Raw genomic sequence first — 27267 nt, 5'->3', positions numbered from 1 at the left:
AGGAACAGATGAGTCTTAAAGTCCCTTTTCAAGGCCTGCATTGTAGTGGCCATGCATAGTTCAGTTGGATGGAGTTATCCTGTTCCCCGTGGCCACAATGGCAGGCATAATGTAACCTCTCTGCCTGTGGATGTCCACAGATGAGAAAGAAGGAAGAACCCCATAGTTATGTGACGCCTCCATTGCCTGTTCCTGGCACCCCACCTTTCAGCATTGGAGATAGGGTTGCCATCTTTGGTTGAGAAAATCAAGCTTAGGTTGGGCATAATACAGGATAGGTCGGGGGGACAGGAATTACTTTACCTGGTGCAAAAATGAACAATCCGTTACAATGGCACACAGTGTTTACAGTGGTTTATTCAATAAAAAACAAACAAACCACAAAAGCACCATAAGATACAGCTGTAAGAAAAATATTGCATATCACATGCAAAGCTGGATTTTGTAATGCTAACTGGTTTGACATGAACCAAGATGAAACATAACACAACATGGTGTTCACCCCAATCAATTGCAAGCTGTCTGTAACTACAAACAATACTGAAAGGAAAGCAAAATAGCATCTTTGTTTCCATAGAATGGGTCAATCAGTAAGTTCCTCTGTGTAGATTCAATAGCCTCTCTCTCTCTCTCTCTCCTTGACCTTTCATGAGTACTTTCTGTCACTTCACTCCTTGATATATTAAGCAGTGGTTTGTCTCTGCAGAGGTTGCCTGGAGAAGAGGAGCCCTAATATTAGAAAAGATATGTATATGAACTAGGCTATTAAATGCAACAGTATTTTTTCAGATACTTTAAAGAAAACAAAAGCAACTTTGAAATATGCAGCAAGCTGTTGGGTTGCAAAAGCTGGTAGTTATTTAGCGGCACTACGTTGACATATTTAAATGATGTGTCGTATTCATCAGTTATACAGTTACTGTAGGTGAAGACTGTAATGAAATCTAAGAGAATGTATCGAGGAAGCAGGAGCAATTTGCACAGATGATTGCCCAGATCCTTACTGAATGTATAATATAGCCAAGTGTAAGCTGTAATATAGGATAGGTTACATTGGCCCCTGCAAACCCCAGCTCTCGCTCTCCGACCCACCTGCTGCCCCCTCTGCACATGCAAAACCTGAGACTCTACCATAGCAGGCCCATGCACTGCAAACCCCCTCTCTTGCTCTCTGCGACCCACCATCTCTCTCTCAAACGCCTCCTTGCAGCTCCACCCCATCCTCTGCCTGAGTCCTGCAATAACTCTCGCTCACAAACTCCCACTCAGGCTCTCGCTCTCCTCCTCCCACTGGACCCCCCTTATGCCCATGTAGGTGTGAGGGTGAGAAGGATGAGCTTGAATACAGGAAAAAGGGCATCCCGTTTGAAGTCCAAACAGGACGGGGGACAATTTTCTCGAAAAAGAAAGAAAAAGAACGACCACGTTTTTCTAGGGGCGGGTGGCAACCCTAGCTGGAAAGCCCAGCTTTAGCATCTTGCCTGTCCCAGAGGCAGCATTATACAGTGGTACCACCTCTGGTTACATACTTAATTCGTTCTGGAGGTCCGTTCTTAACCTGAAACTGTTTTTAACCTGAAGCACCACTTTAGCTAATGGTGGCCTCCTGCTGCCACCGCACGATTTCTGTTCTCATCCTGAAGCAAAGTTCTTAACCCGAGGTACTATTCCTGGGTTAGTGGAGTCTGTAACCTGAAGCCTATGTAACCCGAGGTACCACTGTACATCATTACAGCCTTGCCAGAAGCCCAGAAATAACATTTATTTGTACAAAATTGTACATAAAACAACAATAGGAATAATATTTTTTTCGGCTGGGCCAAACTTTAATGTGAAAATATTGGAAACTGAAAAACGGAGGAGCCCTGCCCCGCCTTTCACAGGGTCAGGAAGTGGGGGTGAATTTTGAGGGGAAAGGGTGCAAAATATAGCAGTACACCCAGGTTATTTTGTGTTGATGGCCACCATGTTTAAATCTTCATATTTCCTCAGAATGATATTTTTATTACATAGCATCATTGTGAGTGGTGCTATAAAAAATGGTGACCTGCTAGGACCCATCAAAGATGGCAGCTGCCAATGGGGGCTGCTTATTTCCCTCTACAATGCAGCTTGGAATTATGCTATGTTATCATGACATAGTAGTTTTCCAGTACATTCTGAGAATTTAGATATTGTGGCTGGCAGCACAGAAAAGCCAGAAAAAGCCTTTCGGTCTCAAACTTCACCATCTCCAACCTAAATAACTGGAACATTACCTGCAAATGGGGCCACACGCCCTTTTGCCAGACCCTTTGAAAGAGTGTTAGTTCTTTGATAATCTTTAAAAAAGAGGTAGCAAGTGTTGTGACCTGTTTTTGAAACTGTTTCTTGCCATGTACCAACAATAACTTCTGAGGCCCTGTGGTGATGCTTCCTGCTTCCATGTGAAACTCACTCCCCCATTCCCCCCACACCCTTTCCTTCCCTCTATTTTTTTCTAGTTCTTTCCACTGTCTCCCTTTCTTTCTTTCTTTCTCATTACTGCCACCAAGCAATTGCGGATTTTGAAGACTTGGGATAGGAATAGAGCCGTTACAGAGAGGAGTACTATCATGAGTTTGATGGCCCCTGACATTTTTATTTGCTGCATAATTGTTCCAAATCAATCAAAAATTTTCAAATTAAAAGAAAATGGGTAATCACATTACACCGATTAAAATCAAACTTTCCTCAAACGAAAAGAAATCTTATTATGTATTAGCATGACAAATCCAGCCTCTCCCCTCCATTCTTTCTCCCCTCAATACATACATGTACCACACTTTGTCTGCAGCCTTGACTGCTCCAATTATAAGATTATATTTACATGCTGGGACTCCTCCTGGTCACACAGCAGGGTAACTCACTAATTGCTTTTATTAATGAAGAAAGCTTTCCTTTCTCAGCTGTTATTTTGAACTTATAGGTCTGCTTTGCTCAATAAAGCATGAATCCTGCAGCCAACCCCACACTCAGATATTTTCTTAATAAACCAACAAATTAGATGGAAAATAGGAGGCAATATTTGATTTTCAAGTGCAGTATCTGTGGCTAATTAAGTTTTAATGGTAATAATTAGTTACTGTCAAGTGATATTAGTTTTAACAAAATTAATATGTCTGTAAAAAGTAAATATTGCAGATGTTTAAAAAAGGATTAGCCCTCTTTCGTAGAGTTTTCTACAATATTGTCATTGGAATTAATGTAAGGTTTGTGTAATATGCAAGAACAATCTCTGTTTGTTTAAAGCAAAACTGGTAGCACATTTTCCAATGCAATTCTTAATAAATGTGTGATGTTGGAGTTTTAGAGAATGATCTTACATTCTTATTCCTGAAACAGAATGTCAAAGGTCAAATCAAAGTGTGTCTCTTATACATCTTTAATCTTAAAGTAAGTTGAACACAGATACATAATGTGGTTTTGATGTTTTAGTGAGTGGTTTTATTGGGTGCATTTATTTCACTCAACTGTAACTAGGGAATGGGAAGAAGTTTGATTCTGTTTGCATTTTAATAAGCAACTACATATTTTGCACTTCTCAAACCAATGCATGATCCAAAACACAATTATCCTTCAAAATATGCATTTCTCTGAATTTTGCAATGCAGTTCAACCAAATGTTGTGTATGCAAATGTGTACATTAGGGGGAAGTGTGCATGCAAATGCATATAAAACAACATACATAAATGGGTGAGAGAGCTGGGGAAAATGGCTTGCAAAAATGTGTAATTAATTAAAACTCTGTACACAAAGGTGCATAATAGGAGAATTTTGCATCAAAATGCTGCTTTTGCACCATTTTAAAGAAATTGCAAACTGCTGCAGAAATGTGGACAACTGAATTTCAGATTGGAAAAATAAGACACTGAGAGAAACTGAAAAAAAAACCCCTGACAAATATGCCCTTCCCAAACTGAGATTTGTGATGAAAAGCAGGATATAAATCTTACACATACATACATACATACATACATACATACATACATACATACATACTTATAAAGAGTAAAGCCTGAGCAACTGGCTACAATATTTCTCATTTCTCATTTATTCACAATAAACTGCAAACAAAGATATAAAGCAAAACAGTTAAATATATAGTTGTTTAATCACATGAGTTCGGAAAAAGCAAAAGAGGATATTAAAAGTTAGCTGAATGTATGGATGCTGCCCAAGATACCTGGTTTTGCAAAGCTATTGCTGAAAACCTGCCACAGCTGAACAAATGATTTATTTTCTTCTGTGGCCACAAGGCTGTGATGCTGGAAATGACAGGTGATCAGTGGTGTCTCAAACATGCTCTCTCAAAGAGCACAGTAACTGGGGCGCTGGGAATCTGCCATGCTAGTAGTCTGGCAGAATTGTAAGCAGGACCGAAATAGAATATTCGCCACATTATGGTATGTAGCAATCTGTTCTTCAGCATTTATCGTGGTGCTTCCGACAGAAAGAGACGCTCCATCCCTTACTGTTCTGGTGACCTACTGCCCCAGTTGTAAGCACTCTAAATGATGTTCTCCAAGGATGGGTGCAGCAGTCCAATCATAATAGGCCACAAAGCACAGTGGGGATGTCTCATCCCTTTCTTTCCCATAAAGCACACAACTGCTTAGCTGATCTTTCCCTGAACTCCCTTCTGCTGGGCACAGCATTAGCCATTTTAGAGATGCTGGGGAAAGATTTTACAAAGGCTCCCGCACATCCAGAAAGTTTAACAATAACCTTACATAGTATGAAAGAAGCCATGTGGCTTATGGTGATACAGGAGACAAGGAGCCTTCTCTCTCTCTCTCTCTCTCTCTCTCTCTCTCTCTCTCTCTCTCTCTCTCTCTTTTTCTCTCTCCGTGTGTGTGTGGTGGTGGTGGGACTCTACAGTTTAACATCAGTCTTGTTCTGATGTCAGCACTTGAGGAGATTTCGGATCACTGGAAGTCAGCAGAGGAGCATTCATCACAGTAGTGGCTGCTTTGTAGCTTGGTGAGCATCTGAGGCGGGGTTGCTAAGCAAAATATGGTCACAGAAGGATATGAGGTCCTCAAATAACACCAAGCCATAAAGGAATGCAGGCCACCAAGAAACCATGCCTTAGCATTATGTGCAAGCCAAGGCCTATTAGCTTAATCATTTTTCATGAATTCAAGAGAACACCAATATTAATAGAAAGTGTATATAACATTGGGCCTACAGGTTCTCATGTACATGCAGGTCCTGCTTACTGCCTACAAAACTATATCACTGGAAATCATTTGTTAGGTGAACATTCACCTAAAAAGCCCATGCTTTCCATTGTTTCCTCTCTCTCCCCCACCCGCCATAGTTTCTTTTTAAAATGGCTGCAACCAACCGGATGATATCTGATATCTCTCCTCCTTCCCCGTCTCCATAGTTTCTGTTCAAAAACTGTCACTGAACACCAAAGCACAAGTAAAGTGGTCACGCTCCAGCTCTTTTGATGTCTGAATCTGTGGAGTGTAATGAGTTTGAGCATAATTATTTACGTTTACATAACTAGCAAAATGATTTTCAATGTAAGGTTCTACACTTAAACAGGAAGAACCAGCTGTACAAATATAAGATGAGGGACAGCTGACTTGCCAGTAGTATATGGGGAAAGGATCTAGGGGTCTTAGTGGACCACAAGCTTAGTACGAGTCATCAGTGAGATGCAGCAGCAAAAAAGGCAAAAAATGTTATTCTCAGCTGCATCAACAAAAGTATAGTGTCAGGGAACTGACACCGGAGCTAGAGGCGGAGGGAAGGCTCTCAAATGATGCGGGAGAAGGGCCCAGCAGGGAGAGAGGCAGCTCCGCAGATGGGGAAGCAAATCAGCGCAACACCAGGGATATAGAGGGGCTGATGGGGGAATTGGCGAGAGGGCTCCAGGACTCTTCACCGGACACCAGCGGGGAGAGCACGGGTCCTCCACTACCCATGCCCACCCTGCGCAGAAGACTTCCGTGCAGAGAGAGTAGGAGGAGACTGGGTGTCAAACAACTTTTATGTTGGAAAAGATTTAAGAAACTCCCACTGATGGATTCTGCTAGCGACTGAGGCAGCCACGAAGTGAAGGGCTGCCCAGACTGAAAGGTTTAGCAAGGCAACAAAGCCTGGAGAGGCGGCAACTTACGCACGAGCAACCCATACACATTACATATAGTGTTCAGGTCAAGGGAAGTAATATTGCTGCTCTATTCTGCTTTGGTCAGGTCACACCTGGAGCACAGTGTCCAGTGTTGGGAACCACAATTTAAGAAGAATATTGACAAGCTGGAATGTGTGCAGAGGATCAAGATGATCAAGGGTCTGGAAACCAAGCATTTTGAGGGAGTTGAGTATGTTTAGCCTGGAAAAGAGGAGACTGAGAGGAGATATGATAGACATCTTCAACTATCTCAAGGACTTCCACATGGAGATGGAGCAAACTTGTTTTCTCCTGCTCTGGAGGGTAGGACCTGAACCAACGGATATAAGCTACAAGAAAGTAGATTCAAACTAAACACCAGGAAGAACTCTCTAACGATAACAGCTGTTCGACAGTGGAATGGACTCCTTTGTGGACTCTTCTTCCTTGAAGGTTTTTCAGCAGAGGTTAGATGGTCATCTATCATGGATGCTTTATTTGAGATTCCTGCATTGCAGGGGGTTGGACTAGACCCTCAGGATAGCTTGCAACTCTACATTTCTATGATTTTATGAAGTGAATTCATGGATAACAAGCAGGCAGATAGTGGGACCTGCTTGTATCCTTTTGAAAGGATGCTCTTTCCTAAAGTCTTTGATTTATTTCATACTTGTCAGTGTGGAAGTGCAATACTATATTTGTATTATGCCAGGTTTTATCCATCACTGTTATGTTATGGAGCGCCAACTGTTATGGAAATCAGGATGGGATTTGGCAGTCTGTAAGCTACGATGGTTCCACTGCTTTCACTGGCCTCATAGATCTTCTTAGAACAAGGACACTTTCCCTTTTAATTTTCCAGAAAATAAGGTTTGAATTCCTTATGAATGGGAAGCTGAAGAATGTAGTCATAAAGGTAAAGGTACCCCTGCCTGTACAGGCCAGTCTTGCCAGACTCTAGGGTTGTGCGCTCATCTCACTCTATAGGCCGGGAGCCAGCGCTGTCCGCAGACACTTCTGGGTCACGTGGCCAGCGTGACAAGCTGCATCTGGCGAGCCAGCGCAGCACACGGAACGCCGTTTACCTTCCCGCTGGTAAGCCGTCCCTATTTATCTACTTGCACCCGGGGGTGCTTTCAAACTGCTAGGTTGGCAGGTGCTGGGACCGAACGACGGGAGCGCACCCCGCTGCGGGGATTCGAACCGCCGACCATGCGATCGGCAAGTCCTAGGCGCTGAGGTTTTACCCACAGCGCCACCCGCGTCCCATAATGTAATCATAGGAAGCCATTAATACTAATACAGTTAGTGTTTTTTGCTAGACAACTAAATAGGCAGCTTAATGCAAATCAACCAATCCATTCATTGATCAGCTAAGAATCACATGATTACTCTTGTTCTGTTTCTGTAATTGGGTACGAACCAAAATATTTTTGCTGTTTTTGAAGAAGAGGCCTCTGCATGTTAAAAAACAGTTTTCTAACCTGTACCTTTTCCTCCCAAACACTATAATTTCTTTGACACTTGGTGAGCAAGGGAGCAATCCTCCAACGGCTTTACAGCCATTTCATGAAACTGCTAATGAAAAGGTCGCTTTTATACTGTCGCGTAATCTCGCGAATTGTTGAGTAATTTCCCTTTCGCACTGACAGAACAGACAGCAAACCATGGGGGTGTCTCCGCAGACTCCTTTGACAAGTCATTTTTTGCTCAAGTATTGCAGTTAGCGCTTTAGCTGGCATATATTCAATAGGAAGATTTGCCCTTGTCCACCTCACTATCTTTAAAAACGCATATTTCAAATGCAACCGAACAGATTGTAGAGCAGCTGCTGGGCAAGGGAATATTATCTTTAGAGGCAATGAGGCAGGCCTATGTGAATGTCAAATAAGTCTCCAAAAGAGGAGTTCATTTGACAACAAAGGTGGTCTTAACGGCCTGAAATTCCAAGTGGGAGCAAACTGATACTGGTCACCCTTGGTCAGCTCCCTGGGTCATCAGCACCACTGATATATCTCCTGGGTGCTCCTTTAAAATGGTGTCCCAGCCCAGCACTTCAAGCAGCAGTGGATACCTGGGTCTAGCCAACGATTTTCCTAAAATGGCAGTCCACTTTGGCACGGGTGGTGCATCCCATTTCGCTGCTTGAGGCGGAATGAAAATTTCTGCCTTGCCCTTCTGCCACCCCCACCCCTGCCAAGCATCCCTTACCTTGGTTGTGTGACATCACTGCAAAGCGGAGCCAACAATGGCAGGTTCCAGCGAGATAGATCTTGACGAAATTTCACGAGATCTTGCACATTCTAGGATATCCCGCGAAATTTCAGCAAGAACTGATAAGATTTCAATGAGATCTTGCCAGAAATCTGTGCTGATGCGGTGGGGCAGGCAGGCTGCCTCAGGAGCTTCCACTGCCCGAGCTAGGTGCTTCATCGCACCTCGTGAGTGAGCCAGCCCTGCACCTTGGTCCCAAATGGTGGCACTGTGAGAAGTTAAAATAGGAACTAGAGCCAGCTACATGGTGCTGCTTGGAGTTCTGTTGCTGCCAATGTGCATCTAAGTAGGCTCACCTTCAAATAAAGAGAAGACCCACCTGCATAGGGCAGAGGTGAGGAACTGCAGCTCTCCAAGCTTATCTCCCCAGACCTTGGGACTCTCCTTGGGCCAAATGCCCCACCAACCCTTCTCCATGCCCTCCTCAAGCGCTTCTGTCTGACTGTAACGAGTCCTTGAAGTGCGATAATGCATCTTGCTTGCCTGGATGAAAATATGGTATGTATGTGTATATATGTGTGTGTGTGTGTGCATTTCTGGAATGTACGCTACTGTGCAAAGGAGTCGTATCTGTTGCCCTGCCCATTTTTTTTTTGCCCCTGCCCACCCACTGGCTTGTGGCTTCTGGAAGGTTGCCTGAGAGAGACTGCAGTCTCTGTGCTGAAACAACTTCCCCATCTCTCAGGATGGGGGTCCGGTTCACCCATTTTCTTTCTTACAGAAGGTGCCGGGGCGGGGGACAATGACGGGACGAGACCCAGGCACCAAGCATCCTGTTTGTTCTTGCGTAGTCTCCATTTTCTCTCCTTCACAATTTATTAATTGTATTAATATGCTGCCGTTTGCTAATGGCACAGTGCTCTCCCTTTGTCTCTGCCTCTCTCTTTATGATTAATTGCCACAATACCAAAGCTGTGTCCAGGGGACTGCTGCCCTATTGCCTTCCAGAATGCTATTGTTACCAGGCAAGAGTGTGCTTGGGTGGTGGGTTGTTGTTTTTAACTGCCTGAATAGGGGAGCTAAATGAAATGCAATTACCTTTCATAGTCGTGATGGCACTGTCCTCATTCAGATGCGTATTCAGTCTGCGAAGCATCCCTTCTGCTTCCCTCAAGCTTCTCAATGCATCCTTTTGTTTGCTCCTTAAGACTGCAGCCCCTGCACACATTTGCTCGGGACTATCCTGTGCAATTCAGAGGGATTTAATTCCAAGCAAAAAATGCATCTGGCGAGGCAGTGAGAATGCCAGCCCTTTCTTGATCTCATTAAATACTAGCGTTTGCTGCGCCTGCTGCTTTTTAGTGAGAGTTTCTTCTATTCTACAAAAGAGATGGAGAACTTGGATATGGCTGGCTGGCTGCAGCCTTGGCGGGGGTGCAGGGAACTCCTCACAAAAGAGGCAGCTAAAGAGAGGGAGAGAGAGAGCAAGGGAGAATATTACACAGAATTAGAGTCGCTAAGCAAGCAGGAAACTGCAGCCCGAGTGGAAGCTGAAGATGCTGAGTTTGCAGCACTGAGTCAGCACAGTTTCTGTGGCCAGAAGAGATGTGAAGGTACATTAATGATGGTTTGCATTAAAGGAATTATTGGGATTCTGGTAAGTGCAGCCATCATTATAAGCTTATGTGGCTCCGACTCTATAAAGGCATGGTTTCCAGAGGTGACTAACAGGCTGTGTGTGTTTTTTTCTTTTTTAATGCTGTGAGCTAACATTTGGCAAGCAGAACCTGAGCTTGGGAATGAAATTTTGTTTTACTGATGAGCTGTGAAGAAGAGCTTATTAGAAGCCATGGTGGAGTTCAGTGAGTGCATGAGACGCAGCGTTAGCAAGTCACCTTTCTTGCCCTGTTTTCTGCAGTTTCACACTGAGTAAGGAAAGGAATTCTCAGGCGATCACCTTGAAGATTCGATTCCCCTTACAGCAAATATTTTTGCAAGTGCCGCCACTGCCTTTTCATGCAGCTTCCGAGTTCAGTGTTAGTCAGAGCCAAACTGTACCTTTCGAGGAGGACAGGTGATCAGATCTCCTCATGTTTCTCGCCCCCCCCGACTTAAAAGCAGTCGTTGCTGGGTAGGGTGGTTGCGCTGGGTGGTGGATCAGGACTGTGATGCCAGGGAGCATGTTTAAACCTTTCCATCATGCCATTTCCTTACTCAGAACTGATTCCTCACAATCTGCTACTAGCTGCTATGAGGGAACAAGAAAGATCTCCATATTGTGCCCCCCCAAAAAAAACTCCCCCAGGGAATAACAGCTTAAGCTGAGCTCTTCTGAGTAGAGACATAATGTGTGAGTTCTAGATATCCCACATAAGCTAGTATGGCCCTTGAATTAACTTCATGAGTCACAGCTGCATATTGTGAATCAGTGTCACCACTGAGGGGGGTGACAAAATGCCAGGCGGCACTCACCGCGGGGCCTGCAGTGAACCTGAGCCATGCGCCTCTCCTGGGTGAGATGCGGTGGCTTGGGTGTGCGCAGGCTCTGCGCTGCCCAAACGGTCTGCCTGCTGCCTCCCCCCCCAGCTGTAGGACTGCTGAGTGCGAGGAGGCAGGCAGACTCCAGAAGCCCAGCAGTGCGCCCTGCCCTCGCCCCGCCCCATGGGCAGCTTGCCCCGCCCCTGGGTGTGCCACCCCAGATGCCCGAGCGGCTTCCTCCACCACTGGGTCTGCTCCCCACCTCCCCCCAATGCAATAAACAAGGATCACCAGCATAGAAGCTGTCCATTAAACTTTAATTAGTTTAATGTTAAGTAAACGTCCAGTGCGCTTCCAACGCCATAAATCTTATCTCAGCAGAGAATTTCGTGCAGCGGTTGAAGAAGGCAGGAGAGTACCTTTCAATGAAGAATCCTGGAGCAAGCACTTTGGAACTCAGGAAAAAACTTTATTTACAAAAGAAAAACCCTGGCGATAAAGCACACATGCTTTTATCTCCGGCATAAAGAAAACTTTACTCTAAACTTAACTCATATCAGCAAACACGGGGGAAGAGGGAGAACACATGAGTGAACTGACTATTTATACAAACTAACTCACATTCCTGGATGCTTAATGACTTCCAGCTGCTCAGTGATTAGAGCGACTTGTTACCTCTTAACCCTTTAGTACCAACAGAAGCTTATCACATGATGGTCCCAACGCATTCAAGAGCAGCAACCTGCCAATTCTTGTGGTAAGTGCAGCACATAGATAGGCCCTTGCCCTCCAGTTTTGAAGTAATAATTGCTTCTCTACTGAAGAACAGTTCTTAATGACCCACCCCCACTTGGGCTACATAAAACAACACATTCACTTTCTGGCAACCGTGTAATTACGGTATTTTAATATTTTGTTGGAAGCCTCCCATAGTGGCTGGGGAATCCCAGCCAGATGGGCAGGGTATAAATAATAAATTATTATTATTATTATTATTATTATTATTATTATTATTATTATTATTATTATTATTATTTTCACATAAAAGCTGCAGACAGCTTCATAGGTTCAGTTCAAATATCATGCCATTTTCTTTTACACTGTAATTTATTTATTCTGTTGCAGAGATATCCCACATTTTTCTTCAACGAGGTCAAGATGGCCTCCCCCATTAATATCCACAACAACCCTGTGAGATAGGTGGGTAGTTAGGCTGAGAGAAAGTGACTGGCCTCAGTGGTCACTTAATAAGCTTTGTGGCCGAGTGGGGATTTGAACTCTGGCCTCCCAGATTCTTAGTCGGATACCCCAACCATGATACCACACCAACTTTCCACTAGGGAAGAGCAACCTGTGGCCCTTCAGAAGTTGTTGAACTCCAACTCCCATCAGCCCCAGCTAGCATGGCCTGCAACCAGGAATGATATGGCAACTGTGGTCCCACCCTGGCCTTATAGCCAACTAAGAGCGTTAGGTGACCTTGCATGCTCTTCAGCGTTTCCTCACATCACTGGATGGCTAGATGGTGGGGCCTGCTTTTTTATGCCTTACCCTTGCACGTTTCACATTACCAAAGGACACATTAAACCAATCAATTACACCAGGTTTAAGTAAAAGCATTTATATTGACAGGTACTCATGTTGAGGTTTATTACTCTTTCAAGAGCACTTAACCTCTCTAAAAAGCCCCAGAGGACATGTTTCTCACTGAAGCGAAGACCTTGTTCTCAGAAATAGCAGATGAGAGGACTCAGCCTGTGCCTGGACTGTACCACCCACAGGTTAGGGCTCACCTGATGCAATGTCCTCCTACTGATAAACAAACATCTCTATGTTATAGAAAGCCAACATGACAAGAGAGCAGGCTCCTTTTGGTTTTCCTGGTGCGTGGATGGATTTATTTGTTTGGAAGTGCATTCAATAATGATGTGATCCATGTTCCATGTCACCATCATGTGATCCATTGAAGTTTTATTCTGTTTTTAATGTTCTGTTGAAAGCCGCCCAGATGGGTGGGGTAGAAATAATCATCATCATCATCATCATCATCATGGTGGTGGTGATGATGTCACCATCACCCAGAACTTTTCCAAACCCAATGATAACTAGGGTGAGTGCTATAATATTAATCTGCACTTGGGAAATGGGTCTTAAGATCATATAGGGACATAGGAAGCTGTCTTAATACCAAGTCAGGCCATAGATCTATCTAGCTCAGTACTGTCCACACCAGGAATGGGGAACTTGCTCTTATTGTTGACATTCATCTTTATTGAGAGACAATGGAGTGCATCTCTGCGGTTGAAGTCAAACCACAGCGTTGCAGCACCCAAGTGACCTCCCTGGGGCGCAAGCCTGGGCAGTGTGTATGGAGTTCCTGGGCTGCCCAGACAACAAATCCCCACTCTTGGATTGCCTGATGTGGTCCAAAGCAAAGCACCAGCTTGACTGCAGGAGTTTCCAGAAAGAGGCATAAAAGGTGCCATCCAACTGTCTTAGGGACTCCAGTGCTATAGATGCACAACCAGACTGCCTGCAGGCACTCCAGTCGTCCATAAAGAATTCCCACATGGCAGGGTTGAAGTTGCCAGCCTTCGTATCATGTTTGCAGACTTATAACTCAAAGCTGGTTTGCCAACAGGCCTGGTGCCTGATGCCTGAAACCAGCTCCCTGTAGAACATGTCCTTGGGGATCCTGCCATCTTCTGTTCTGTGAACATGACCAAGCCAGCATACATGTCGCTGAGACAGGAGTGCAAAGATGCTGGGAATGTGGGTTTGGGAGAGCCATCTTTGTTTGAGACTATGTAAATACAACAAAAACAAAACCCATAGCACCCACCCGAATCCAAAACACAAGTCTATCAACTGAGGTGACATCCACACCACTTTCAGTGGACATTTAAAACACATGGCTTCCCCCAAAGAATCCTGGGAACTGTAGTTTGTTAAGGGGAGTTAGAATTGTAGCTATGTGAGGGAAAACTACTATTCCCAGGATTCTGCATCAAATATGCTTTAAATATATGGTGCATCAAATATGCTTTAAATATGTGCATCAAATATGCTTTAAATATATGGTGTGGATGTGACCTGAGAATCGCAGACTACATATCTTATTTGAAAGGCCTGGGTGAACAGAAGGATCTCGACCAAATGCCAAAAAGTCCACAAAGATGGTGCCAGTGAGCCTCCTTGCGAGGGCAGTGCCACAACTAGGGTGCTACTACCATAAAGAACCTTACTTCATCAGACCCTCCAAGTGTCCCTACTTCCCAGGGACAGTTCCAGATTTACAGAAGCCATCCTGGTTTCTGATTTGATCCCAGAATGTCCTGCCTTTCCTTGTTGTTGTTTAGTCATTTAGTCGTGTCCGACTCTTCGTGACCCCATGGCCTTTCCTTAGGATGTCCCTATTTTCACTGGCAAAATGTTGGAGAGTATGGAGTTATGCAACCCCTGAACCAATGAGATATGTAACTATACCACCTTTAGAAGACATCTGAAGGCAGCCCTGTATAGGGAAGTTTTTAATGTTTAATGCTTTATTATGTTTTAATATATGTTGGAAGCTGCCCAGAGTGGCTGGGGAAACCCAGTCAGATGGTCAGGGTATGTTGTTTAATCGTTTAGTCGTGTCCGACTCTTCGTGACCCCATGGACCAGAGCACGCCAGGCACTCCTGTCTTCCACTGCCTCCCGCAGTTTGGTCAGACTCATGTTTGTAGCTTCGAGAACACTGTCCAACCATCTCATCCTCTGTCGTCCCCTTCTCCTTGTGCCCTCCATCTTTCCCAGCATCAGGGTCTTTTCCAGGGAGTCTTCTCTTCTCATGAGGTGGCCAAAGTATTGGAGCCTCAGCTTCATGATCTGTCCTTCCAGTGAACACACAGGGCTAATTTCCTTAAGAATGGATGTGTGTGATCTTCTTGCAGTCCATGGGGCTCTCAAGAGAGTATAGATAGTAAAAAAAAATATTAGGGTATAGATAGTAAAATTATTATTATTATTATTATTATTATTATTATGGAGGATGTTCCTGCTTTTATTGGAGAAATGTTGGGTCGGGTGTGCTTCATTGGGCAGAAGGACGTGGAACTGGACCTTCAAAGAGGATCACAAGATCTGGGCAACCCAGAAAACAACACTGCAATGTCATGGTTTTCGGATAGTCCTCGAGGCAATGTTTGCTCAAGGTGAATCACAAGGTTTTAGTGTGTCGTCATCAGCATACTGGAAAGGTGTCTTGTGAAAACCCAGAGAGCACATAGGCACTAAGAGATCAAGATAAATGGTTGTTTACTAGTCCTTGCTGTTTCTGTGGACCTCACCTCTGCTGGAAAGAAAAAAAAGGGGGGAATAGCTGGGGCCTACATGCTCCTGGCAAATTGGACACAATGGGGGCAATGAGTGGATGACACTGAAACCCTAAGGAACAACCACAGGCAAGCAAGCAAGGCAATGCAATGCAGAAATATTAAAGGTGACTGCCAGGGTTTTACAGCTTCTCATTTCACTGTGCAGAAAAGACCAGAATATTCTCTGAGCTTATTTTATGACAGGTTTTGGAACAGATTTAGAAGAAATTTGCCAACTCTCTCATTGCAGTTGGATATGGACACGGCCAAATAGCTAATTAGAGAAACAGAATGCGGAGAATTGGTGGTGAAAACCTCTGACCCCTGAATATCCGTAAGCATTGAGATAAATGAGACCACTGAGCATCTCCACTAACTATGTTTCTGCAAACGCAAATACCTTACGATGAAATCCAAATTCCCAGATGCAGAAGATCAACACAATAAAACAACCAATAACTCGTAACCGTTAAGTACAGTTTCAGGCTACTTCCGCCATTAACACAGCAAGCTACGAATGTTCAGGCAAAAACAGGGGGTGGGGGTGGTGGAATATGCTGACTTTAATGCAAAAAACACCCAATGAAAATGGACTACTTTTCAAGATTTTTATAACTCCAGTTTCAAGACTGCAATGGCACATTACTAAGTTTTGTCCTCCCTGTATGACTTGTTGCTGTGTGACACAATGACATTATCAACGTTCCTTCCTCAAATTCAGGGTAGCCTTTGTAGTTTTGCCAGAATGAAATAATCCTGGGCACCCAACGTGCCTTTATAATGGCCAGTTTAATTACAAATTCATGGATTCAGGTAGCATGAGGACATGGAAGCACCAGACAGGAAACAAATCCTGGCTGGTCTCAAAGCAAACAGCACCACTGCCCAGGATTCCAAAAGAAAAACCCATCCCGACTTCTGCCCATCAAATCGAGCACACGCTGTCTAGGGGCTCAAAACTGGTTTCAGCCAACCATTTGTCAGGGTCAGATTCTGGGTGTTTGGAAGAACAAGCTCCCCACTGTGTCTTTCTCAAGCCACCCCTAGGAAATTTAGGGCAAGAGGCTGCTTCCTCTCTTTGCAGAACAGAACAGCATCACACACAACGACAAGGTGCAGACGTTTAGCCTCTGGAACAGATTTCCTTTTATGCGGCTCTGATATCTATACTCCATTTAACACTAGCCCTCTTGGCAATAGGTCAAAAATCAGGATCAACGTTTGTATCAATTATTCTTGTTGATGCTTCTGTCTAATTATGCGAACTCTCACATGCTGGAATACTGTTCCTTTAATCTATGACTTTCGGAGGCTGCTATAGATTGCAGTGCATGGGGCTGCTTTCTAGCATATACACATATAATTGGGCATAAGGGATTGGAATCAGGGATTGATCAAGCAGAGGAGCAATCTATGCTGACTCTTTGCAGCATTGCCATTTGCTTGCTCAGCTGCTGGGCAGAGCCAGTGAAGGGAGGAGGTCACCACTCACTTGCTCTTGGTCTGGCAAGAGGAGTAGGGAGTAGAAATGGTAGAGAGAAGCAGCAGCAGCAGCAGCAGCAGCAGCAGCTTAATGGAATGAGCATGGTGAGGAGGAGGATGCGGTCCCCACTGCAGGAAGAGGCATCGTACTGAGTTTCACTTTTCTGAGAAACAATGCCTTGTTATGTGACACTAGGTAGGGTTCAAAAGAGCTTGCAAGCAGAGCATACCCAGCCCTTATTGTCATAACCCTGCACACACCTCCCCAGGTCTGCAACTTTTGAATCCTTCCAAGGTGTTTGAAAGAGGTTTAACTGAAAGGGCATTTCAGTAAAGACATGTGGAATTTCAGATTTGGCAGATGGCCCTCCTAGAAAAGCCGGTGGGAAAACATAGATTAGCAACCACAAAAAATAAAAAAATAAAAAAGACATATTAGTGCCTATCCGGAATGATGTTTTCGTTTACAAAAATCAAGAAGATGTGGACTGATCTCCTGCCCCACCCTCTACCCCAATCAACATGTACCAGTCTATGGTTAACTTGAACAGGGTGTTTAGGACCAGAGATGTTGAGATATCACCTGTAAAGGAAGCAGAGAAAGGTGAATTGTAGAAAGAAAAATCCTTCATCATCATCATCATCATCATCACATCTTTAAAGCACTGATATGGATATCATTCTGAGTATTTCCAATCTGAACAGGCTCAAGCAACCTTATACAAATGCACAAATTAAGAAGATCAAACCTACTTATTTAATTTCTATTTTGTTTGGCTGCAAACCTTAATTTTTATGTGAGTCCAGTCTTTCCATTAATGAAGATACTATGAACAGAAGGGGAAGCTTAAGTAGATGTATTATTCTATTTCTTTCATTCTAGATGTTTTCTGTTCCTCCTTTTTCTTTCTTTCTATTGAGTTTTGGGTGAAAATTATGCAGAATGAGAGTTTATGTCTAGTTAACCAATATAATCTACACATAAAAACTGTCTTGCCAACTTGATATTTAATAAATAAAGAGTTGGGGGGCATTTCACACATTGCACAGGCAAGCCCAGATGTGTCACTAGATGACAATTCCACAGGAGCTGCAGCCCATCTCAGCTCCTTGACAAGTGTACTTATCTGAGACATGTGCCACATGTTTTAGATGTACCCTAAGAACACCTTAAGACAGCATCTTAAAAAGCAGAGACATCACCTTGCCAACAAAGGTCCGTATAGTTAAAGCTATGATTTTCCCAGTAGTGATGTATGGAAGTGAGAGCTGGACCACAAAGAAAGCTGATCGCCGAAGAATTGATGCTTTTGAATTACGGTGCTGGAGGAGACTCTTGAGAGTCCCATGGACTGCAAGAAGATCTAACCTCTCCATTCTTAAGGAAATCAGCCCTGAGTGCTCACTGGAAGGACAGATGAAGGACAGTGAAGCTGAGGCTCCAATACTTTGGCCAACTCATGAGAAGAGAAGACTCCCTGGAAAAGACCCTGATGTTGGGAAAGATGGAGGGCACAAGGAGAAGGGGACGACAGAGGACGAGATGGTTGGATAGTGTTTTCGAAGCTACCAGCATGAGTTTGACCAAACTGCGGGAGGCAGTGGAAGACAGGAGTGCCTGGTATGCTCTGGTCCATGGGGTCACGAAGAGTTGGACACGACTAAACGACTAAATAACAACAACAAGAAGAACACATAAAGCTCAAATCAGCTTTATAAATAACTGGACAATCATAATGTAAAACCAAAGGCAACATAAAAATTCAAACTGGGGAGAAAACAAGCAGAAATAGTTGAAATATTAAGAAATGCTTTACAGAAATAAGGAATAGAGCCTGTTATATATGGGAAATTCTCTCTCTCTCTCCCTCTTTGTCACACATCCTAGCAGTAACTTCCATGTCATGCCATGCAAGAACTATGGCACTACATTGCGCCACAACGCCGGTGGCAGATGCTGCTGCCATCATGGGCTGGAGTGGACCTTCAGGGCTACCATAAAGAACTCAAACTCTCTCATCCAGTCCTTAGAGTTGTGGTAACATAACATCTCTTGAGACCAGGCTTAAAAATTACCCCCCCCCCCAACTCAGCTTTGGCCATTAGAAGTCTGATCTCCGTATTACACCACAGATAGTGTTTGGGGGTGAGAAAACTGGCCTCTCAGGCATTAAAGATCAGGTAGTCCTAAGTGCAAATCCTATGATATTTGGGTTCATCTTAAATAGGATGTTTATGCCATTATGTTTATTGCTGGATAAGCTACCATGGCTTGATGCATTAGTGAGGCAATTCTTAGTAATGTTATGACCTGCTGCCATGGAGTAATAGCTCTTTGGAGTTATTTAATTAAAGTGTACTTTAGAAAGCTCCTTTAAAAGGATATTGCATATTTCTACTGTTAGCAGAGAGAAAATAAGATGAGTTGGAACGGCCAAAACCTGCCTATAGAGCAAAGATCTGGACAGCTCCCCTCTACTGTTGTGGGAATAAAGACAACAACAACAACAACAACAACAACAACAACAACAACAACAACAACAACAACAACAACAACAACATTTCTATCCCGCCCATCTGGCTGGGTTTTCCCAGCCACTCTGGGTGGTTGGGGCAGGAGTTTGGTGGGACAGAACTGTTGTGTGAATGTTTCCACTGTCACCACCTGTTTGAATTTTATTGCATGCTGTCAATTTTTGTTGCATTCATGTAAAGCTCACTGACACATCGTGGTAAAAGTTGATGAAAAAATAAAGGAGTAAAGCACAGGGCTTCCCTCAAAGAACCATGAGAACTGTTGCTTGTTAAGACTACAGTTAAGACTACAGTGGGACTACAGTTTCCAGGATTCCTTGGGTGAAGCCATGACTATAAAAGGGACATGGATTTGCTTTAAATGTATAGTGTAGATTTGATCCATCTTTTAACTGCAGTGGTACCTCGGGTTACATACGCTTCAGGTTACATACTCTTCAGGTTACAGACTCCGCTAACCCAGAAATAGTACCTCAGGTTAAGAACTTTGCTTCAGGAGGAGAACAGAAATTGTGCAGTGGCATCGCAGCAGCAGCAGGAGGCCCCATTAGCTAGAGTGGTGCTTCAGGTTAAGAACAGTTTCAGGTTAAGAACGGACCTCTGGAACGAATTAAGTACTTAACCCAAGGTACCACTGTACTGTATTGGCCCGAATATAAGCCGCACCCGAATATAAGCAGCACCTTTAAAATTCAAGAAGAAGAAAAACGACAGTACCCGAATATAAGTCGCTCTCTTAAAATTCTGCAGGCACTCACACCCCTTCCGTTTTGCTGTATGTCTGTTTCAGCAGCGATGTCGTAAAAGCCAATTTTTGTAAGGTCGTGAATTTAAGCTGCACTTTAACTTTTCACGGTAGGAATTTGGAAAAAAAGTGAGGCTTTTATTAAGGCCAATATGGTATTCTCCCTCCCTCTGCATCAGGGTGACCAGACAGAGAAGAGGATTGAGCTTTTGCACCTTCAATGGTGGTATAGTACAGTGGTACCTCAGGTTAAGTACTTAATTCGTTCTGGAGGTCCGTACTTAACCTGAAACTGTTCTTAACCTGAAGCACCACTTTAGCTAATGGGACCTCCTGCTGCCGCTGCGCCACTGGAGCCTGATTCCTGTTCTTATCCTGAAGCAAAGTTCTTAACCTGAAGCACTATTTCTGGGTTAGCGGAGTCTGTAACCTGAAGCGTATGTAACCTGAGATACCACTGTAAATGAAATCTTAGCAGGTGTAGCTTGTCAAGCCACGATTAAAGGTGCAGGAGTTCTCCTCATACGCAGCCACTCTACATAAAAAACATCTTCTCCACTCTTCCGATTGGTATCTCATTGGCAAATTACGCATTTGCTTTCTTGGTCTTCTGTTGCACATCCTGCTGAAATAAATGAGGCTTGTGGTAGCAGAGATCTTTGGCTTCACCACCAAGCGCTTTATAACATTCTCTTTGTAATCTTTTCCAATGTTCTTTAGATTAGTAAGGCCTTATCTTGTTCCTTCTGTTCCCTTGGGCTCCCATTAATGCTGCAGCTGTAATTAGTGGTCCAAGGTCATATTTCATTGTTTTAAAGAAGGAGGAAATAACTAAGCCACTCATATTTCATTGTGCTTAATCCAGAGTGACAGCTACAGCTGGTCACAGAGCAATATGGTTGTACTTGAGTGCCTCTGAGTTCATAGAGGAGGCATCAGACTTCCCTTTCCAGCTTCTCCTCCTCTCTCCTCACCTTCCCCTTTTAATCAGGATGAATATCTCTTTTCTGTTTGGTTGAAAGTGATGTGATGAAGGCATCACATGGTGCCACTGTCCTTCTGACCCATTATCACCCTATGCTGAAATAAATTTTTCAAACCTCTTTACTAGAGGGCCAAACCACATGGGATGTCAAGTGCTAGAATTTCCTCCCTGCCCCAGTGAAAAACAAAATGGGGTGGGCTGATATCGGGAGTAAAGAATTGGAGGGGGGTTGTATAATCCTTTCCCCTTCCGCTGTTTGTCCTCTTAAAATCCTTCCTAGTTTCTCTCCCACCCACTGAGGACAAGATACAAAGACTTAATGAGGAGTCGAAAGCAACTTCAGGGACTAGATGGGCAAGGCGCAACCTGATCTAGATGGAGGATCATGCTCAACCTGACGGAGCAGGTTGTACCTTGGGGTATTCTTGGGTCCATCAATGTTGCTGGAGGCACAAGTAAATTCCATGACACAGAGTGCCTTCTACCAGCTGGCAGCCAGCTGTGATTCCATCTGAACTGGGACATGGGTCTAAACCACTGAGCCTCTTGGGCTTGCTGATCAGAAGATTGGTGGTTCAAATCCGTGTGATGGGGTGAGCTCCCATTGCTCTGTCCCAGCTCCTGCCAACCTAGCAGTTCGAAAGCACGCCAGTGCAAGTAGATAAATAAGTACCACTGTGGCGGGAAGGTAAACGGCATTTCTGTGCACTCTGGTTTCCGTCACGGCGTTCTGTTGCACCAGAAATTGTTTAGTCATGCTGGTCACATGACCTGGAAAGCTGTCTGTGGACAAACGCCGGCTCCCTTGGTCTGAAAAATGAGATGAGTCCTGCACCCCATGGCCGCCTTTTACTGGACTTAACCAGGGGTCCTTTACTTTTACCTTTACCCATCTGAACTGTGATCTTCTGTTGTCTATACTCTGGTAACCTCTAAGGTCACAGCCACACCAAACATTTAAAGCCCTCTTGTGCCACTTTAACATGCCCTCCCTCCTGAGAACTTTAGTTTCTTAAATGTGCTGATATCACAGGCATTCAGTTCACATTACGTTTTACAGACGACAGTTCCCAGGGAGTGTTAAAGCTGCATAAGAGTGCTTTAAATGCAATGTGCGTTTAGAGCCGACGTTAGATTGCTATTAGGTTACGTCTGAAGATGACGTGGAAGCTGCAAAGAGCACAGGATGTGACAGTCATACAGTCATACTGGGATTAGACAGTCTGAATAGAGATTTCCAGTTCTGGATTGCTTGCAGTGGCTACAAACTTGTTTACAAGCCCAATTAAAATGCTGGTTTTGGCTAATAAAGCCTTTCATGCTTTAGCACCCGGGTAGTTCCAAGAACCACCTATTCTCTATCCAGAACAGGAACAAATACCAGAAGTACCACCAAAATTGGGCCACTAGTGTCAGGACCGTCTTAAGCATATCGGCGCCGTGGTTCAAAGATGCCTCCGATGCCCCCCCCATTTCCCAGAGTTGCTCTCCTCCCGCAGAGGCTTGGGAAGGAAGCTGCATGCCATGTCGGACTTGCGTTCGACCAAACGACTCCTCCGGTCAAGCCTTCTGACGTGATTAACGACCTGAGCCTGTGATAAGGCTCCAGGCACATTCCCCATTATGCAGAGTATCCAGCAGCATGTGGAAGGACGAGTATGAGCTACATCGCAGAGTTTTATTCCTAACTACGCAGACAGAAAAGAAATAAACATGCTCTCTCTGTGAAAGCAGAGAGCAACTGAAAAACAAGGGAACAGGAAACCAGTAACATCACATCCGTCTCCTGTCTTCCGTGAGACTTCCAACAGCCAGGAATGTCTCTGGAATGTAAACAGAGTCTTGTGACTCCAAGAGCACTGCACAGTGGCAACACACAGAAACCAACATGGCCACCCACCAGCCATATTGGTTGACGGGGCGCAGCTGGCGGGCATGCAGGAGGGAAAGGGGAGGCCACCGGCAAAGCCGCGCAGCTCCCTCACTCTCTGGGGCGCCCTTGAGAGGCCAGCGCCCTGGTGCAACAAGCCAGTAAGCCCAATAGGAAAGACGGCTCTGGCTAGTGTTGTCCAAGTGCCCAGGAAAATTAATTCATCTTTGCCTGGTGCAAAAAACATAACAGTGCCAGGTCAGCACTCAATATTCAGGGAGCGGCACACTCCCATGCTGCTATCCTACAGACATTTGGAGCACACAGAAAACCTTAGTGTCCAGGTGTGGCAGGACTCCTGAACCTTTAGTAATAAATTAGATAACTTACAATTTACTGCCCTTTTATGACACCCAAAACCAGCTGCCTGAAGTGGCTGCCTCACTCTGCCTAACAGTAAGGATAGACCTGAGGAGGACACTGTAAATTCACTGCAAACTAATATGTTAAAAGAAAAAGGACTTGGTGAACTTGAAACCATTCACCAGGACTTCTGGGTTGGCGCCATCGCCGAATGGCGGACTCCCTCCGAGCTCCGGAGGGAGTCTGCTCGGCAGGGGCTGGGTCCTACCGCGCCGGCGACGCGGGGACCCTTAAAAACCACGGGCACGGAGCCCGTGGACATGGTGACTCGGCTGGCACCGCTAGCGCCCTCCCGACTCGTGAAGGAGCCTTTTTAAAGGCTTCCGATCGGGTGCCGGGGAGTGGCGTGGTGCTGTGAGTCCTCCGCTTCCCCTGCCGAGCGCAGCCGCATGCCATTCGACGGAGAGCGCTGGCTTCTTCCATTGGAAATTCGGACTTTTAACAACAACCCGTGAGTAATTGGGTAACCGGGTATAAAAGGAGAAAAAAAGAATTTTTTTTCGGATTCGGCACGAGCGGGGGCGATCTAAAAAGGAAGTCAGTCCCCCCCTGATTGTAAACATGCTAAAACAAGGACTGGGTAACCAAGATCGATCCAGAAGTTTACTGCTGATAAAAATTATTAATTCCACGATGCGAAATTACAAGAATTGCGCTGGAGGAGAAAAGTGGAGGGTGAGAGGGAAAAGGCAACCCCCCCTGGGAACCGGGGCGATTCGTAGAACCTGGCGAAGAGAGACGGAGAATTTGACAGCTGTCAAAGTAGCTGTCAAATCTTGAGAATATAAAGAGGACTTTGTTACAAGTATTTTGCTGGTTAATTCTGTTACAATTTGATATAATATGGATACAAACTGTCGGGGGGGGAAAGAAACAACAATTTGACTTTTGGATTAGAGGATACAAAGTTACTGCAATCCCCCTAGAGGGGTTTCGGGACATTACAAGCGGTCGTATGTGGAAAACTACTCTGGGATGTGCACAGGTCTTATCTTCTGGGAAAGCTGCAAAACTGAAATACTATTTTGTCTACAGAGGTGTTTATATTAAAAGGAGACAATAGAATTTTCTATTGAAGAAAGGAAGGGACTGGACGTAAGTTTTTGTTCCTGAATAACAAACCTCTGTAGAGATACTAGATTTCAGAATAAGAACGTTTTAGCAGCTGAACAAGACAAGAAACCTGAGAAAGTAAGGAATAAAAAGAACAAAGGACCAACTACGACACGGAAAGAACAATGGGAGGAGCAAAAAAGACCAAGGAAACTAAAGGCCTCTATTAGACTGGATTTTTGAAGTTAAACATCAATAAAACAAATAAATTTAAAGAAAACCGGCAAGGTGGAATGAGAAAAATTTGGCTGTGGACTTGAGACCTCCAAGCCGATAACATATAGACTGATGGACATGGGGAATTCAAACCGGGGAAGGGAGGGGGAATCTTGGAATCCAAAGGCTATGTAACCAACTTTTTGAATCTTCTTATATCTTTTATCTTCTATTTCTTTATATAACTTTGGTATCTTGATCTAACATGTTTTTTTTTAAAAAAAGGGGGAATTCGTGGAAGGAAATTGGGGCAGATCTTGGGGGGGAAATCTTTTTTCTATTTCTGTTAAAGATGAGCAGTGATGGTAAGATTGTATAAATTTAAATTGGCTAATGGGTTAAACATATCAGGTTTTAATTGGGAATGAGAGCTTGTGGAACCAACTTAGGGAAAGGGGAATACAGTCGGGAGGGGAAGGAGGGAGTCCTAGAAAGAAGGTTATGAAAGTAAGAATTCAAATTTGTCTTTCTTTTTCTTTCTTTTCTTTATTCTCTCTATTTTTCTTATTCTGTTATTATTGGAAATTCTAATAAATATGATTATAAAAAAATAAAAAATAAAAAAGAAACCATTCACCAGATATCCATGCCCCCGCCGTAATCACTGCCTAAACGTTAAGAACTAAGATGGTGTTTAAATGTTTGAAATAAAAACAAAAAAACCCAGAAATGTGAGGGGCCAGTCTGAGGTGGAAGAAAGTGGTACTTTCTCTCACTTTTGGTGTTTTATTTATGCATTTTCAGATTATATTTTACATACATTCATCATTTTATCATAATCTTATATAGACTTTCAAACCTATCCTTCCCTAACATCCTATTTCATACTCTTTATTTTGCTACATCTATTTTACCAGAAAGTGGTACTTCCTCATTTATCATTTCACGTGTTCCAGGACTAGCATGGAAATCAGATTCCAGGGAATTAAAGAAAGACATGAAGCAGAACTGATGTTTGCATTGCATTTGCTCTGTAGAAATGCATATGTCTAGATGTGTCGCTCTATATTATATTGCCATGATTTTAGGCCATTATAAATGGCCCTGAAATCTGGCAGGAAGAAGGGTGGCACATAAACATTTCTAATAAAGAAATAAGTTAATGGTATTTGCAATAGTAGTAATTAACCACCAAGCTCACTAGGTGCTGTACAGAGTATATTTAAAAATTAGAAAGAACTGGAGCTTGGAAAATCCATATTAAAAAGTTCAACATGCCTCAAAAGGAACTAATTCCAGTACACGGTTGTCTTTTTGCAAAGCAAACTAGTTTGGTTCATGTGCAGTTCACAGTTCAATTCAAGTTCATCCAAATGAGCCTTAGCCATTTTTATTCAGCAGTCAGCATGTTACAAGCTGCTGTGCTGAAGTATAAAATATACATAAGAAGACTAAGAAAACATCAAAACACAGAGACAGTAGAATGTGAATTCTTTATGATATTTAAGTGTAAAGGCTTAAGCGTAAACACGTGGTCCAGAGAATCATGTGGTACATTCCTTGCTTGACCCCATGCCACTATAAAAAACTGTCAAGACAAATTCATAGAGACAAATTCTTGTAGTAAGGTTAAAGCTTACTAGGAAATGATATATAATGAATTGAAAAGGATGTTTAAAATTATGTTTGTAAAAAAACCAGGAAGCTTTTCTTTTGGGAATTATAGGGACAGAACTACATAAACGGTATAGAAACTTATTCATGTATGCTACTACAGCGACAAGAATGTTACTCGCCCCAAAATGGAAAGAAGCAGAAGTCCCAGCAGAGGAATAATGGATACAAAAACATACGGAATATGCAGAAATGGCGAAACTTACTGGAAGAATAAGAAATCAAGATAAACTTTTAAAATAAAAGAATAGAAATGGTTTATTGAATATTTACAGATAAATTGTAAACAGATGAGAACATTGACAAGATTATTGTAATCCGTGTGCAAAGCTAGTCCCTTTGTGCTTGCCAAACATGAACATTTCATCAGGGAGAAGGATTCTAGACCAGCCTGTGATTTCACACGGTACCATTCCTAAGAAGATAATTCTGTGCCAAATGATGCTGGCGAGGAGAACGACCTGAAGAAAAGCCTGGTTAAGCAGGGTAGAATTGAACCTGCCCACCCTTTTCATAGAGATTAAATGTTTCTCACAGCTGGGGAAATGTTTCTCACATTCTTTCAAGGATTACTGAAACAAAAGTTGAACCACATCTTACCACTGAAAATAATGCAGTTAATGCCCAACTACACTAGAGCAGGAGCCTCCAGAATGAGATAAGGGTCTCTTGCTAGCTGAAAATATTATATATTGGCCTGAGGATGGTTTGTCAGGTCTTTAGCACTAGAATATACCAGTTGAAACTAGTTGCGTTTTTGATACACGTCTCTTCCAAATTTTAATTTTAAATTAAATGACTTTGCTTGTTGTTTGGATGGGGGTTGTCTTCTCTCTCTCTCTCTCTCTCTCTCTCTCTCTCTCTCTCTCTCTGTGTGTGTGTGTGTGTTTCCTGTGTTTTATTTACTGATGTATGTATGTGAGTTTTGCCTGGTTCTTTTAGGTGTGGCAGGGAGGTTGAGCTTCACCAGTTTTACCTCTGTGAAATGCATGCAACAGTTTCTTAGATTTTCGTTTTATAAAACAAGGAACACAAAAACATTTTGTTCATGCCTCTCAAGTCTACCTACACTGGCATCAGCTTTGCCC

Source organism: Podarcis bocagei (assembly GCF_964188305.1).
Source record: "Podarcis bocagei genome assembly, chromosome: 6".
Taxonomy (NCBI): Eukaryota; Metazoa; Chordata; class Lepidosauria; order Squamata; family Lacertidae; genus Podarcis; species Podarcis bocagei.
Note: the sequence above shows the minus strand (reverse complement) of the source record.